General features: G+C 34.4%; 1 long non-coding RNA gene across 1 annotated transcript; it reads left to right on the top strand.

The window, feature by feature from the left end:
• Window positions 1-302: 302 nt before the first annotated feature.
• On the top strand, window positions 303-15,475 carry LOC118762361. The gene is made up of 3 exons (XR_004998107.1): window positions 303-326; window positions 1,490-1,611; window positions 15,463-15,475. It is a non-coding gene; the product is annotated as an uncharacterized LOC118762361 (long non-coding RNA).
• The last annotated feature ends 782 nt before the right edge of the window (window positions 15,476-16,257 follow it).

Here is a 16,257-nt window from a genome sequence, read left to right on the forward strand (position 1 = left end):
AGCCTATTACATCGCCCCAGTGATTAACTGGTACTTATTTAATCGACCCCGAAAGGATGAAAGGCAAAGTCGACCTCGGCGGAATTTGGACTCAGAACGTAACGGCTGTAATAATAATAATAATAATAATAATAATATTAATGATGATGATGATGATGATGATGATGATGATAAAGATAATGATAATAATAATAATAATAATAATGATAATGATAATGATAACGATAACGATAACGATGACGATGACGATGACGATGATAATGATAATAATAATAATAATATAATAATAATAATAATAATAATAATAATAATAATAATAATAATCAGTAAGGATATCGGAATGGAATTTGAAACTAAAAAGTGTGGTATGCTTATAATACAAAGAAGCAGTGTCGACTGATGGTGCAGAGCTACCCAATGGCGAGAAAATGAAGGATATTGAGACTAATGGATATAACTACCTGGGGATTTTAGAATACGACAAAATGAAGGAAAGTGAAATGAAGGAAAGCTTTAGGCATGAATATCTCAGAAAAATCAAGATAATTATGGGAAGAAGACTCAATGGAAAAAACAAAATCAGAGCAATGAACACATGGCCTGCTTTCTTAATGCGATATGGCACAGGTGTTGTTAGATGAACAAAGGACAAGCTTGAGGAAATGGACAGGAAAACTAGAAAAGTGATAGCAATTAACAAGGAACTACACCCCAAAAGCGATACCGACAGACTGTATGTGCCTTGAAACATGATTGGAAGAAGTCTCATAGGATGCAAAATCTGTATTGTCAACGAAAAGAACAGTCTTGGATATATATCAAACAGCAGAGTGTATCCTTGCTTGCCGCTCTTAGAATTAACAATAAAATATCTACCAAAACTGTGATGCACCCACAAACATTTAAGAAATAAGATGAAGAAGAAAGAGTTAACAACTGGAAAATGAAACCATTGCAATACCTCAGAGAAATCGAAGGAAAAGACAAGATCAGCAATTGGCCCAAAAGTACTACAAAAGGAGGTACGATAACGTGGCTAAGTTCGTCCACTGGAGGTTATGTGAAAAGTACGGCCTTAACGGAGCACGGAAATGGTACGAACATGAACCAGAAGGAGTCCCCGAGAACAACGAACATAAGATACTGTGGGATTTTACAATCTAATGTGACTCCCTAATTGAAGCTCGGAGATCAGATATTGTGTTAGATAAAGGAAAAAAGAAAATCAAGATCATAGATATTTCAATACCTGGAGATGCACGTATAAGTGACAAAGAAATGTAGAGACTTCTAAAAGACAAGATTGCAAGGATGTGGACTATGAGGAGAGTGTCTGACATTCCAGGAGTTGTAGGGGCACTCGGAGTACTAACAACCAAGATCAAGAAATATGTCAAAGAAATCAGAATTGACATAAGAGAAGAGCAAGTCCAAAACATTGCTCTGCTGGGGACAGCTAGGATTTTGAGATTGGTACTTGGATGTTGAGTGCCTCCCACGATAATTAACAACCAAGTATCAAGACATATAATGTGCAGAAAGAGACCCCGTGAGATCTCTGACAGCAGGCTGCTGTCCGCTCTCACAAAATCGACCACAACAAGAGCGAACGTTCTGAGAAGTAGAACAATAATAATAATCATAATAATAGAAATACCTTACAATCTAGGTGTATTGCAAAAGTGGCATTACCTGAAACTACACGCATATTGCATAAAGTACTGCCTGTCTTAAGACCTTGTGACTTGACAAACCCCCGGTAGACAATATTTTCAATCAACATCACGATATTGTATACTGTGCGACGTCTATAATAATAATAATAATAATAATAATAATAAATAATAATAATAATAATAATAATATTAATAATATTATAATAATAATAATAATAATAATAATAATAATACTAATAATAATAATAATAATAATAATAATATAATAATAATAATAACAATAATCACCCTCATCATCATCATTATTAAGTGAGAGAGCAGCACATGCCATCAAAGTAACACTGGGGTACAATTATGCGAAGCCCAATATACTCATCCTGACTACTTGTCCGACAAGGGTACACCAGGCACATGCATCACAACCATATGTGCGCGACATGGTGGTCATATATCAAGATAAACAGCACATGACCTTGCAGGTGGGGCCCAGTTAGAATTTTCTTCAGGTTGAGTAGCCCATCCTGCTCAAAAGGTTCTTGAATAAGGGTTGTTTAAGGATGTTGAATGAAACACCCATGTTTCAGAGGTGTATTATTCAAACCCCAAAGAATCTTTATATTATTATTATTATTATTATTGTTATTGTTGTTGTTGTTGTTGTTATTGTTATTGTTATTGTTATTATTATTATTATTATTATTATTATTATTATTATTATTATTATTATTATTATTATTATTGAGGCGGCGAGCTGGCAGAATCGTTAGCACGTCGGGTAAAATGCTTCGCGGCATTTCGTCCGTCTTTACGCTCTGAGTTCAAATTCCGCCCTGGTCGACTTTGCCTTTCCTTTTTTCGGGGTTCCAGCTGAGCACTGGGGTCGGTGTCATTGACTTACCCTCTCCCAAAATTGCTAGCGTTGCGCCAAAACTTAAAAGCACTATTATTATCATTATTACTTGTTCAGTTGGGATAAAAAGAGAATACCTGCACTTCTATGATTCCATCAACAATGCTGTATTCACATTCATACACACTCATAAAAACATTAAAGTGTCAGTGAAAAATCTCACGGCTGACATTTTGCTATAGTACAGTTCTGAGGTGATCAACTTCGCCTTTCATCCTTCTGGGGGTCGCTGAAATAAAGAACCAGCCAAGTACTGAAGGTGATTTAATATTTCCCTTCAGCATCCTATTTCTTTATTACCCACAAGGGGCTAACATAGAGGGGACAAACAAGGACAGACATAGGTATTAAGTCGATTACATCGACCCCAGTGCGGAACTGGTACTTAATTTATCGACCCCGAAAGGATGAATGGCAAAGTCAACCTCGGCGGAATTTGAACTCACAACGTAACGACAGACGAAATACCGCTAAGCATTTCATCCGGTGTGCTAACGTTTCTGCCAGCTCGCCGCCTTTTTTCCTTCAGCATCCTGAGAAGTTATTCTAGAGTGAGAGAGATATACAAGAAATTAGATATAATGCAGAAAGTATAAATGAAAATACGAAAATAAAAATATATATGCTGGATTTCAAAGTTGCTGTCCAGTTTTCAGTTATCCGAGAAATATGTTGCGTAGAATGGGTAAAGAGTCTTCTTGTTCATGATGTAGAAACTTTAACATCCAACATGACGACACTCGGCACGAAATGGAAACGGAATGGAAGAAGAAGAGAAGAAGAAGAAGAAGAAGAAGAAGAAGAAAAGAAGAAGAAGAAGAAGAAGAGAAGAAGAAGGAGAAGAAGAAGAAGGAGAAGGATAAGAAGAAGAAGGAGGAGGAGGAGGAGGATAAGAAGAAGAAGGAGGAGGAGGAGAACAAGAACAAGAACAAGAAGAAGGAGGAGGAGGAGGAGGAGAAGAAGTAGAAGAAGAAGAAGAAGAAGAAGAAGAAGATAAGAAGAAGAAGAAGAAGAAGAAGAAGCATAAGAAGAAGAAGAAGAAGAAGAAGAAGAAGAAGGATAAGAAGAAGAAGAAGGAGGAGGAGGAGGAGGAGGAGGAGAAGAAGGAGGAGGAGAAGGAGGAGGAGAAGAAGAAGAAGAAGAAGGAGGAGGAGAAGAAGAAGGAGGAGGAGGAGGAGGAGAAGAAGAAGAAGAAGAAGAAGAAGAAGAAGAAGAAGAAGAAAGTGGTATAGGGTTAATGTTGGTGGAGATGGCGGTGACGGCGAAGGTGGCGTTGATAATGATACGATTCATCGATAAACAAAATCTTCCGTTCCATCAGGTTTAGTTTACAGTGACAGATTTCCACGCATACATACATACATACATGCATACATACATACATACATGCATACATATACATACATACATACATACATACATACATACATATATGCATACATAATAAATCATACATGCATACATACTACATACATACATAAATACATACATACATACATGCATACACATAAATGCATACATACAGCATGCATACATGCATACATACATACATCATACATACATACATACATGCATGCATGCATACATACATACATACATACATGCATACATACATACATACATGCATACATACATACATACATACATGCATGCATACATACATACATACATACATACATACATGCATACATACATGCATACATACATGCATACATACATACATACATACATACATAAATACATACATACATACACGCATACATGCATGCATACATACATACATACATACATACATACATACATACATACATGCATGCATACATACATGCATACATACATACATAATACATACATACATACATACATGCATACATACATGCATACATACATACATACATACATACATACATACTACACAACACATACATACATGCATACATACATGCATACATACATACATACATACATAAATACATACATACATACATACATACACGCATGCATGCATGCATGCATACATACATACATACATACATACATACATACATACATACATACATACATACATGCATGCATACACAGACATACTCTCCATGTTTAATCTTACTTTACATCCTGAATTTTACATGTTTTGTGTGAACGTACACGAGAAACTTCCAACTGACAATAATCTTAAATACAGGTTTCTACCCTGGTATTATCCAAGACATTGAACAACAGCAAACACTGTTATACAACAGAAGAACCGTAGAACAACAGAACAGTATTTATTCCAACCGTTATTGACTATTTGCCAGTAAGAAACATGGAAAACAGCCAAATTCTTCGCTTCGTTTTAACATCTTTTATCTATAAATATACGGTTATAAAAGATGTCTAGAGCAATTTGAATATCTTGAGGTCGTGACCTAAGGTCATATATATTTCGTAATTATTTAGTGTCTTATACGGAGGGAAGCAAGAAAAGAACACTACTGATATTGAACAAAAACTGGATATAAAAAGGGACAAAGTATATAACCTAGCTGCAAATTACGTTCGTCATAACTTTGTAATCGATTAAAAAGACCAGTCGTTAAGTTCATATAAACTTTAAGGAAATATTTTCAAAATACGCTTTACTGTGGTGATTATTGATTGATTGAAAGATTCTTCTAAATGTCAACAACTTTCAAATTACTATTTTTTCAACACTATTCGTACAAGTACAATTTGGAAGAATTCATGAAGTAGCACCGACAATTAAACGTATTTGATTGAAATTTCAAAACACTTTTCCCCCAGATAGCAGTTTCCTAATATTCTTGTGGTATAATAATTTCATTCATATCTGATATCTCTTATTATAAAAGGCAGATTTTATCTGCCTCCCTTTGGGAGTTATACAAATCTACAATATAGGATTTCTTCAATTACAATTTACCTAGCATTTTTAAGAGTACAATGCATCGCGTCATGCCAGGTCCAGTTTTTAAAATTTAAACTCCAATTAAGCAAAATTTACAGAAAACTCACATTCTGGTGTGTGTGTCAAATGCTTTTCTTAGTCTGGTTTACACCACACGCAAACGCACACACACACAAAGGGAGCGAATTGTTTCACTGACGCTATCACCCTTCTCTTCCTTTGTCTTTGCAAGTTTGCAGCTATTAAAGTGAAAACAGTGAATCCGACAGCGATAAAGAAAACGAATTGGCACCTGAATGGAGTGAAAATTAAAAAAGCTGTTTCTTTCGGTGAGTTTTCTGAAGAAACTGGACCAAGCCACAGACTTTCCCAGAAGAGTAAAGCCTTAGACTATTTCTATTTACTTTTTCGAATGAGCCTATTTGAAATCATTACGCTAAACGTAAACAAACCGAAAGAAACGATAGTTTGTTATTTCCCACAACCTTAAATGAAATTAAGGCCTATTTTGCCATAAATATTATTATGGGTATCAGAAAGTTACCCAGAATAACAAATTCTATCGTAAAATTTTGTTGTATACCCAATTGAATATTAGCTAATAACCCATTTTCTATAGCGATGTTTGAACAAAATTTTAATAATTTTACAGAAAGTTACCCAGAATAACAAATTCTATCGTAAAATTTTGTTGTATACCCAATTGAATATTAGCTAATAACCCATTTTCTATAGCGATGTTTGAACAAAATTTTAATAATTTTACAGAAAGTTACCCAGAATAACAAACGAGCCCTTCTGGGTATTAGCGCGCGTCTACGATGAGTCTACGATTTAAAAAAAAATTACCATCATATTTTTCCATTTTAATGCATTTTTATATAAGGGAAGTAACTCTCTAAAAATATCTACGATGTGTCAACGATTTAAAGAAAAATTTACCTTAATTTTTTTTCAATTTTTTATGCATTTTTTTGCTACTTTTTGGCTATAACTCTCTAAAAATGCTTATATAGTTATTTCCCTTACAAACCCGAGCAACGCCGGGCGATACTGCTAGTCTATATATATAAAACTCTAGTTGTGTGAGTGTCTGTCCCCTTCGATTTAGATTCCTAACTCCTCCCACATTTTGCGGTGCAGTTTAACCAAATTCGGGTATCTTATAGTCGTGATTCATATCGAGCCCGTCTGACTATTAGCGCGCGTCAACGATGAGTCTACGATTTAAAAATAATTTAACATCATTTTTTATTCCATTTTAATGCATAAAATGCATCGTATGTCGATGGCGGCGGAGTTGGCGTCCACGCTCACAGCTGCACCTGTTTGCTTCTCCCCCTTCCCTCCCTCGTGAAGCTGTGGGGAAGGGAGTGTAAAGAAATCAACGTCGTAATGCGTTGTGAAGGAAACCAGCGTTCTTTTAGAACAACGACTTCATGGCTTGAAGACACCAAAACAAAAATGGCTAAGAAAGCCCGAATTTATAAGGGAAGTAACTCTCTAAAAATGCTTATATAGTTATTTCCCTTACAAACCCGAGCAACGCCGGGCGATACTGCTAGTCTTTATATATAAAAATAAAGTTGTGTGTCTGTGTCCTACGATTTAGATTCCTAAGTACTCCCACATTTTGCGGTGCAGTTTAACCAAAACCGGGTATCTTATAGTCGTGATTCATATCGAGCCCTTCTGGGTATTAGCGCGCGTCTACGATGAGTCTACGATTAAAAAAAAATTTACCATCATTTTTTTCCATTTTAATGCATTTTTTCGCTATTATATAAGGGAAGTAACTCTCTAAAAATGTCTACGATGAGTCAACGATTAAAAAAAAAATTTACCATCATTTTTTTTCCATTTCTAATGCATTTTTTTGCTATTTTTTGGCTATAACTCTCTAAAAATGCTTATATAGTTATTTCCCTTACAAACCCGAGCAACGCCAGGCGATACTGCTAGTTCATTATAAACAGCTGGTCCATATACCAGTAAAGAACATGTACACATACACACACACACACACATACGCACGCACACACACACATTCATACATACATACTTGCATATATACATGCACACGTACATATATATGTATGTGTGTGTGTGTGTGTTTGAGTCGTGTGTGTACTGTGAGAACATTAGAATGTCTTGCGGTTGTCATTCCGGTTCCGTACTCCTGAGTTCAAACCCCATTATGGTCAACTTTCAGGGTAGATTAAACTTTTTCATATCTCTCTCTCTCTCTCCCTCTCCTCCCCCTCTCCCCCCTCTCTCTCTCTCTTTCTGAATCGGCCATATTACTTCTAAGGGGAAGGGACGCGGGCTACCACTCACTGGTTTCAAGATTTCATTTTCTTTTCGTTAAAACAGGTAATTCTGACTTATTACATATAGGCACAGTACAGCGTCGAGGCTTTTATTACTGATTTACAGCGGGAATGAAGCACAATACATTGTTGGTGACTAGATACAAATCATCAGTCCAAAAGGCAAAAACATTCCTGGAGTTATTTTCTGCACTTGTGAGAAAAATATTGATATTAAAATTATATTATTCAATTCCTTGCGCCCTTGGTTCCCAGTTCCCCGGTGAAAATGAAAGTACTTACTTCGTCCAAAGGAAATGTTTTTTAGGTCAAAAAGTAAAGGTGTTTGCCTTCAAACTGAAACTATTAGGGGACGAAGTAAATAGCGGACTGTTGCCTAAGGGATAGATACTATAAATCATTCAGTATGATGTTCCCATTATTAGGTTGGACTCATCAAACTTTCCTAATTTAAGCGAGCAAGGCATTGTTATTGACTACCTAAATGTGACACTGATTCGAAATGCAACAGTGATTCGAGACCTAACTGCTAGACACTCGGTCAGACACCACGAATGAGCCACCACTGTTTCACATGATCGGTCTATAAATCGACTAATCAGCGTGAGGCTGTGGTGTGTGACGGGTTTATTTTGACTGTTCTAGAATAAAAACTCTTGTCGCCTATGAAAACTATTTCTGGTGTACAATTAATCGCAAAGTGTTCAAAGTGGTTGACTGGCACACGCACCTCTGCTCTTACCATGCAGATGGTTCTGTTTCATTTTCGCAGACAATTCCAGGTTCTCGAACTGACTCATTCTGAACATTCACACAATATCTCATAAGTAACTTTTACGAATGCAGTGTAGTTTCTCTCTCTATTTCACTCGTCAGTTATTAATATTGTTCATTGTAAATAGTCAACACCAAATATCATTATGTCCGGCAATGAATATTCAGTTAAATGTTCCCGAGTTTACTTTTGCTATTATTCACGGAGCCAATGCAATATATCTTCTGTGATCAACTCATAACATGCATATTAACAGAAGTGACTTAGAATGGTTAACAACAAATACACGAGTTACAATTACTTTTCTACAAAATTATGTTTCCTATTCATCGCATTCGACTTTGTTCTGGTCACGGCAAAGACGGAGTCGTCTTAGTAGCATTATAGGCCACCGAGAAAATCAGTGCATCAGGACCTATAGCATTTATTTCTTGACTTCAAGCTACATCATACATAGATCGGAATTCGGCCCCTGCAGCTGTGAAACTCTGGACAATTTTCCACTGTGCCCATGCCTTAAGACGGCATTGGATGCAGATATGAAACTCTCTGAAGATTCGAGCCATACAGATGAATATATTCGGAGGTGTACTAGATGAGTTTGTTGCAAGAAATCGCTACTGCGATTCTGCATTGTTGAGCGTATGACTTGGCGAGCATGAGCCTAATAGCATTTGAGTGCTAACTGGAAGAAGTACTGTTGTGATATATCCGCAGGGAATTTTATTTAACATCAAGTCCAGTTCTGTGTTTTCGGTGCCACTTTTTAAAATAACGCATTTTGGACTATTATTTAAAACTGCTTGGTCTGTGGATCATTAAGAAAGTTCACAAAAATTTCACTTTTCGTCTCAAGAAAACATTTTCACTTTTTAATCTAAAAAGCATCTACTTCTGACAAAGTAAACACTCTTACTTTCATGGAACCCTGGAAATGAAGAAGCACCCAGAGCCTGAAGACTACTAAGCATTCTTTTCTCCTAGTTGGTCTTTTGATGCTTCCTTCATTAAATATCTGAGCACAAACTGCTCCCATTTTTTTAATGCAAGTAACGTGGAAGAATAATTCATTTACTGACCAATAAATATGTAACGAAAATAATTGTTTTGATGTAGTTACCAATAATTGTAACTAGATATTAATTTGTAACACGAGAAATTGATTGGTGAACAATATTATGATTTGTTGATAGTCAGCTGGTGTGACGATAAGAACTTGTGGTTATGATGGCATACTGTAGGATGTGAAGTGATAGACAATATATGAAGTTTTAAGAAAAGTATATATTGACCGTTACGTTACAATACCTTACCTCGACGGGCAGGTTGATAAATCCAAAAGCATGCGAAAGTTAAGTTTGCTGTGGTAGAATGTTTCTTTACATGCTTTTACGTATACGAATAGATAGTAGTAATTCACAGATAGCGATAAAATGATGTTGTAAGAGAACTGAGTTAGAGCTAGAGAGAAGTGTTAGGTGTTGTCTGACAGTAAACTTCATTTTCCCCTCTGACCAAGGTTCTAGCTGGTCAGCCAAACTTCGTCGTCACCGAAACAGCTACTTGGTTGAGTTGTCACCCAGCTGGTGACTAACTGATTTTTGCTTGGGATGTGCTTGCTTATATTAAGATCCAGAAGGATAGATATATCGGTTAAGAACAATAGATTTAGTTGGTGGTCTTGTTATCTATTCTAGCTTTTAGTGAAGTAGAAGAGGTTAGAAAGACATTAATTTCGGCCAAGCTAAAAGGCATCTGGAAGATGAAAAAACTGCTGTCAGAGAAAAACCATTGTTTCACCGTGGGAAAAGTTCTGTAGCAGTGTTGATTTAAATTTGTCCATGGTGGATCGAATCCACTTCATGTATGCAAGATTCGCTACAAATAATATATTTAAGCAAAACAAAACAAAAAAAAACGGCACAATCTCTTGAAAATAAGCAAATTCTACACATTCAGCTACACGAAAACCATTATTTCCTCAAAGAACAGCCAGTGATACCTGCTACATTAGCCACTTTATTTTATGGTTTAGCCCGTACACTCCAATTTTGTTCGAATTTTTTGCACTAATGTGGTTTTGTATGCTAATGGTGACAATCACTTTCATTTTGACTACAATTAATAATAATAATAATAATAATAATAATAATAATAATAAAATCAATTGGAAGCCATTATTATCGACATACCGGAAGTCAGAATTTTCTGCGTTAACAAAAGGAAAAAGAAACCTTGAAAGATTTTTTCCCCATAAACAAAATGAATTTAGTGAAAGAAAGTTATTACGCATCATAGAAAAAAATTCGTCTAAGAAAAATATATATTTGAAAGTAACTGCAAATTGAAAACTTATACATATACATACATGGACTCACATATATGCATACATATATTTGATTGGGCAGATACAACTCTATTCATAAATTTCCTTTTTGTAAAATTTCAAATAAATTTTTGCTTACGGATTTTTAATTTGAAATTTCAAGTATTCGTTTACCTTTCAAGAAATGCTTTCATCTCTACAATGCTAACGTAGTACCTTTAAAAAAAATAGGTTGTTCAGCAATAAAAAGTAATCTATTATAATGACATTCAATAACTGATTTTTTAGCATTTACATATTCACCTCACTTCTCGGGACACCCAAGTCTATTTTTGTACTTTTCTGGATTGATTTGCTTTCATTGAAAATGTTATGTTTTTTTTTTTAACATAGAAAAGAAATAAATGTTGTGTAAAGTTCTGAAATGAAAGAAAGAAAGAAAACTCGCCAACTACAATGAAATTCTGTTCTACAATTTTAGTAGCTACACCATAACCCTAATGTGATCGTAAAGCTAAACTGTAAACCCTAATCCTAATCCTAAACTGAAATCCTAACTCTAACCCTAAACTTAATCTAAAACCTAAACTCAACCGAATACTTATCTCAGCTCTAACCTTAAAACCTAATCCTAAACTCCAAGCCTAACCACTAACCCTAACCTTAAGCCTTGATCCTAAACCCTAGCTCTAAACCCTAATCTTTACCCTAGACCCTAACCATACGACTTACACTGGCTCAAACACCTGGCTAAAGAAACAGACGATAAGTGGGGCTTAAAATTTAAATTTAATAGGTTTTTATCTTGTTTTTTAATTAATTTCAGAAAAAAAAGAATTGTATTTTCATCATTAACATGCAAAAACTATGTCGGTGTAGAAAATTTGAACAAAACCAGACGATGCAAGCAAAACCATAAAAATTACATGACATTCTTTCCTTAGGTGTGATATTTTCAATCGAATTTAGTGAAGGAGAGCAGCAGGCCGGGGATAAAAGGCGCTAGAAATTTCAACATCAACCGGCACGAATGGGTTACCCCCAATACTGTCGCCACTGTTGAAGCCAACAGGCTCCGAATGTGACAGGAAATCAGCAGTTTCAGGGGTCACTTTAATGATACCATTCAATGTAGAGTAGCAAGGGGCACGTTTCTCATTTCTTTTTTATGGATTTCCTTATAATTTTTAACAAACTAGGAATACTTTCAGAACCAACGAAAGTTTTCGTTAGCAATCTTCCCCTTGCTCTCAAGCCTTCAAATTACTGTTTAAGTCAGACAACTGTTTTATTAAAAGCGTTGTACGATTAGAGATCAAACTTCCTCTCCTACGGCATCCTACTATTAACTGATTTAATTAAAATTTTAGGGTTGTCACCCCTCTTCTTTTTGATCAGAATTAATTATTTAGAGAATGATTGTATTCACCACAAAAAGTGATTTTTAATAAAATTTCTACATAAAGTATACTAGCGCCCACTTCACGAGACTGATATAGTCAACTGTTGTACTTTAAGATTCATTCTTTAAAAGATTATATCGTTGAGATAACGATGAAAAGAAATAATCAATGGGTGGGAGTGTTCAATTAAAAATTTATGTGAGAATATTTTGCACAAGTACATTTTGTCCAAACAAATTCTTTTCTTGTTACTGTTTTTGAAAAGAACGCAATGTATTAAAAAATTCCAGTAGTTATTTTTATATAGTTGTTTTTATAGCTTTAAACACCTGCCATATGTCCTTTACTGATTCGATACATAATTTTCTTTGGATACTAACAAACATTCATGGGAAATATGTGGTTATTATTAAAAGTGTCACCAATATGTCATGAAGTTTCAAACACGGTTTGAATTTTTAAAACAGCAAAATATTTTGAAACCAGGATACACTTGGTTCAATAAGTTGAAGGAATATTTTTCATGCAGAAAATGTTTCGGAGAATAATCCTTATTTATCGACCATTTCCTGTTCATAAAAAATAATAAATAAGAGAAAGAGAGAGAGAGAGAGAGAGAGGGAGAGAGAGAGAGAGAGAGGAGAGAGAGAGAGAGAGAGAGGAGAGAGAGAGAGAGAGAGAAGAATAGATTCATTAAGACTCATTTACGAAATAATTCTCTCCTAAATATCTGTTGAAATAATCGAAACTTTCTGTCAGTTTTTCTGTCCTCTCTCTCTTTCTGTATATACATACATACATACATACATACATACATACATACATACATACACACACACATATATATATATATATTCATGGAGTAGTTCTCAAATAAATGAGAACTTTAAAAAAATTTAACTCCTTCATCAAGGGCAGGGGATTCTGGTATAGAAAGCAGACTGTAAGAACGATACTCATCGAGCGAGTACGGAAGTTAAAAGGCAGATAAACAAGCAGGCTTGACAAGTACATATACATAGGATACAGAATAAAGAATACAAAATAAACAAAGCGATTTAGATAGTAGTCTTATTTTGACAGCTATTTCGGATGAGTCATTGCTTATGCCAAAACTATGTCTAGTCATGGTTCACTCGAAACAGCTGTCAAGATAAGACTATCACATAACGCTTTTTGTTTTATTTTGTGCTCTTTATTTTGTATGGCATTTAAATATTCTCATCAAACCTATTTGTGTTTATCTGCCTTTTTAGTTTTATATATATATATATATATATATACATACATACACACACGCATACAGGTGCAGGAGTGGCTGTGGTAAGTAGCTTGTTCACCAACCACATTGAGCCTCAGTCCCACTGCATGGCACCTTGGCAAGTGTCTTCTGCTATAACCTCGAGCCGACCAAATTCTTGTGACTGGATTTGGTAGACGGAAACTGAAAGAAGCCCATCGTATATGTATATGTGCGTGTGTGTATGTTTATGTGTCTGTGTTTGTGCCCCCTCCAACATCCCTTGACAACCGATGCTGTGTGTTTACGTCCTCGAAACAGCGGTTACGGTAAAAAAAAAAGAGACCAATAGAATAAGTGCTAGTTCTATAGTTAAGAGATGAGGAATTATTAATTATGTACATTATTTACATCCTCTTCTTGTTCGTTGTTAACACAACGTTTTGGCTGATATACCCTCCATCCTTCATTATTATTATTATTATTATTATTATTATTATTATTATTATTATTATTATTATTATTATTATTATTATTATTATTATTATTATTATTATTATTATTATAGCTAAACCCTATTCATGTCGATATATATATCAGTGTCCATAGTGAAGTAGGTAGTTTCTACACAGAAGTTCAACATTTCCCTCAAGTTTCTTATTGGTATACTAGTGCGTTCTGTTAGATGGGTGTCTGTCACTAGTTTTTCTTGAAACACCGATAGTGCTTCACTAGTCCTGGGGTCGATTTGCTCGACTAATGGCGGTGCCCCAGCATGGCCTCAGTCTAGTAAAAGAGTAAAAAGAATATATATGCATGTATGTATAAACAAAATGATCTAGGAGAAATAACTCAGAATGGCCGGTGGCATATATGCCAACAACATAGGCAAAAACAGGTATATCGAATGCCATACAATATAAATTCTTGATTTTTTAAAATTATCTCCGCCTCTGGATGATATGTCATAATTACCATATGACAGATAAGACCATTTCCATAAGAGAATCAGGAATTCTCCAAAACTGACATGCCTTTAGGGAAAAGGACGGTTTGTTGTTTGGAGATAAGAGGTGAGTCGTGGACGCATGCTTCTGCTTCAGTAAGCATTGTTAGTCCGACAATTGTCCAACATTATCTCAAGTAGTCAAGAATAGAACAGGCTTATGGCCGAAGTAATTTTGCACACTTAAAACAAAAATGAGACAATATATATATATATATATATATATATTATATATATATATATATATATATATATATAATATATATATATATATAATATATATATATATATGAAAAAACAAGTCAAAAATAGAAAATGCTAAGATGATTTTATAGTGAATCTTTCAGTACCGGTTTCGGTCATTTTGAGACCTTTTCAACTGTAACGAATAAATAATTAAATTTAGAAAAATTAGAAGAAAAGTTTTTTTAAAAGAATATTTCTGTAGTAGTGTTCAGAACTTTTCTTCTAATTTTTCTAAATTTAATTATTTAATCGTTACAGTTGAAAAGGTCTCAAAATGACCGAAACCGGTACTGAAAGATTCACTATAAAATCATCTTAGCATTTTCTATTTTTGACTTGTTTTTTCATATATATCAACTCGTGTGTTCCTTTCCACCCTTATACATACATATATATATATATATATATATATATATATATATATATATATATATATATTATATATATATATATATATATATATATAGATATATATATATATATATATATATATATATATATGCAGTATGCTACAAAACGTAGAGTATGTGTGCGTGTGTGTGTGTATATATATATATGTATGTATGTATGTATGTATGTATGTATGTATGTATGTATGTACGTACGTACGTATGTATGCATACTTCATGACGTAAAAGTAAGAGATTGGAAGAGCAAAGAGAGAGATTTTGTAGTTATTTTCCCACTTTTCTGTTTACTGATTTACACTAAACTGTTCCAGAAGAATGCAAAATATAGTTATTATTTTTTGAAAATTAATGTTTTATTTCTCAGAACTGGCCTTCAATAATTGATGTAATTAAATTGAACTTGATGTAATTAGATTAAACATTAATTGCAAGCCATAACTTAGAAGACCAAGTGTTCCATTATGGAGTGTAGGAAACAAATTTACCAATGAAACGTCACTTACCTGATCAAGCATACTGGAATATAATTACTGCATTGCAAAACTTCATTTGTTAGTCAAAATTTATGCCTCCAAGGTTTCTCTCAGTTTTTATTTTTTGAAAGATATTTTGCCACGACGCAGTGAGAATCGTCTATAGCTATCGGACAGCTGAAAATTCAATTCATGAGATCTCACTCTAATCTGTTTTACTTACAATAGATCGCTGGACAATAAACAACATAACTGCACATTACCACAAATTTTATTACTTCACCCAATATTTTTCGTCTTGTCTTACCATTATGCTACACTGGTATATCTTGTCTTATTTACATAGCTGGAAATGTTCCAAATCGGTTATTAATCATACTATTACAAGACATGCATAATATCATGACAGCAGATTTATATTATCCATAATATAAGACGCATGTATTTAATAAAGAAATGGATCTAGAGCTGCGCGTTGACAGAATAAAGTATGAAGAATAATGAATAAAATATTCTACAATATGTTAGTTCGTCTATCTTCTTTCACTTCTAGT

Source organism: Octopus sinensis, linkage group LG2 (genome assembly GCF_006345805.1).
Source record: "Octopus sinensis linkage group LG2, ASM634580v1, whole genome shotgun sequence".
NCBI classification, from domain to species: Eukaryota; Metazoa; Mollusca; class Cephalopoda; order Octopoda; family Octopodidae; genus Octopus; species Octopus sinensis.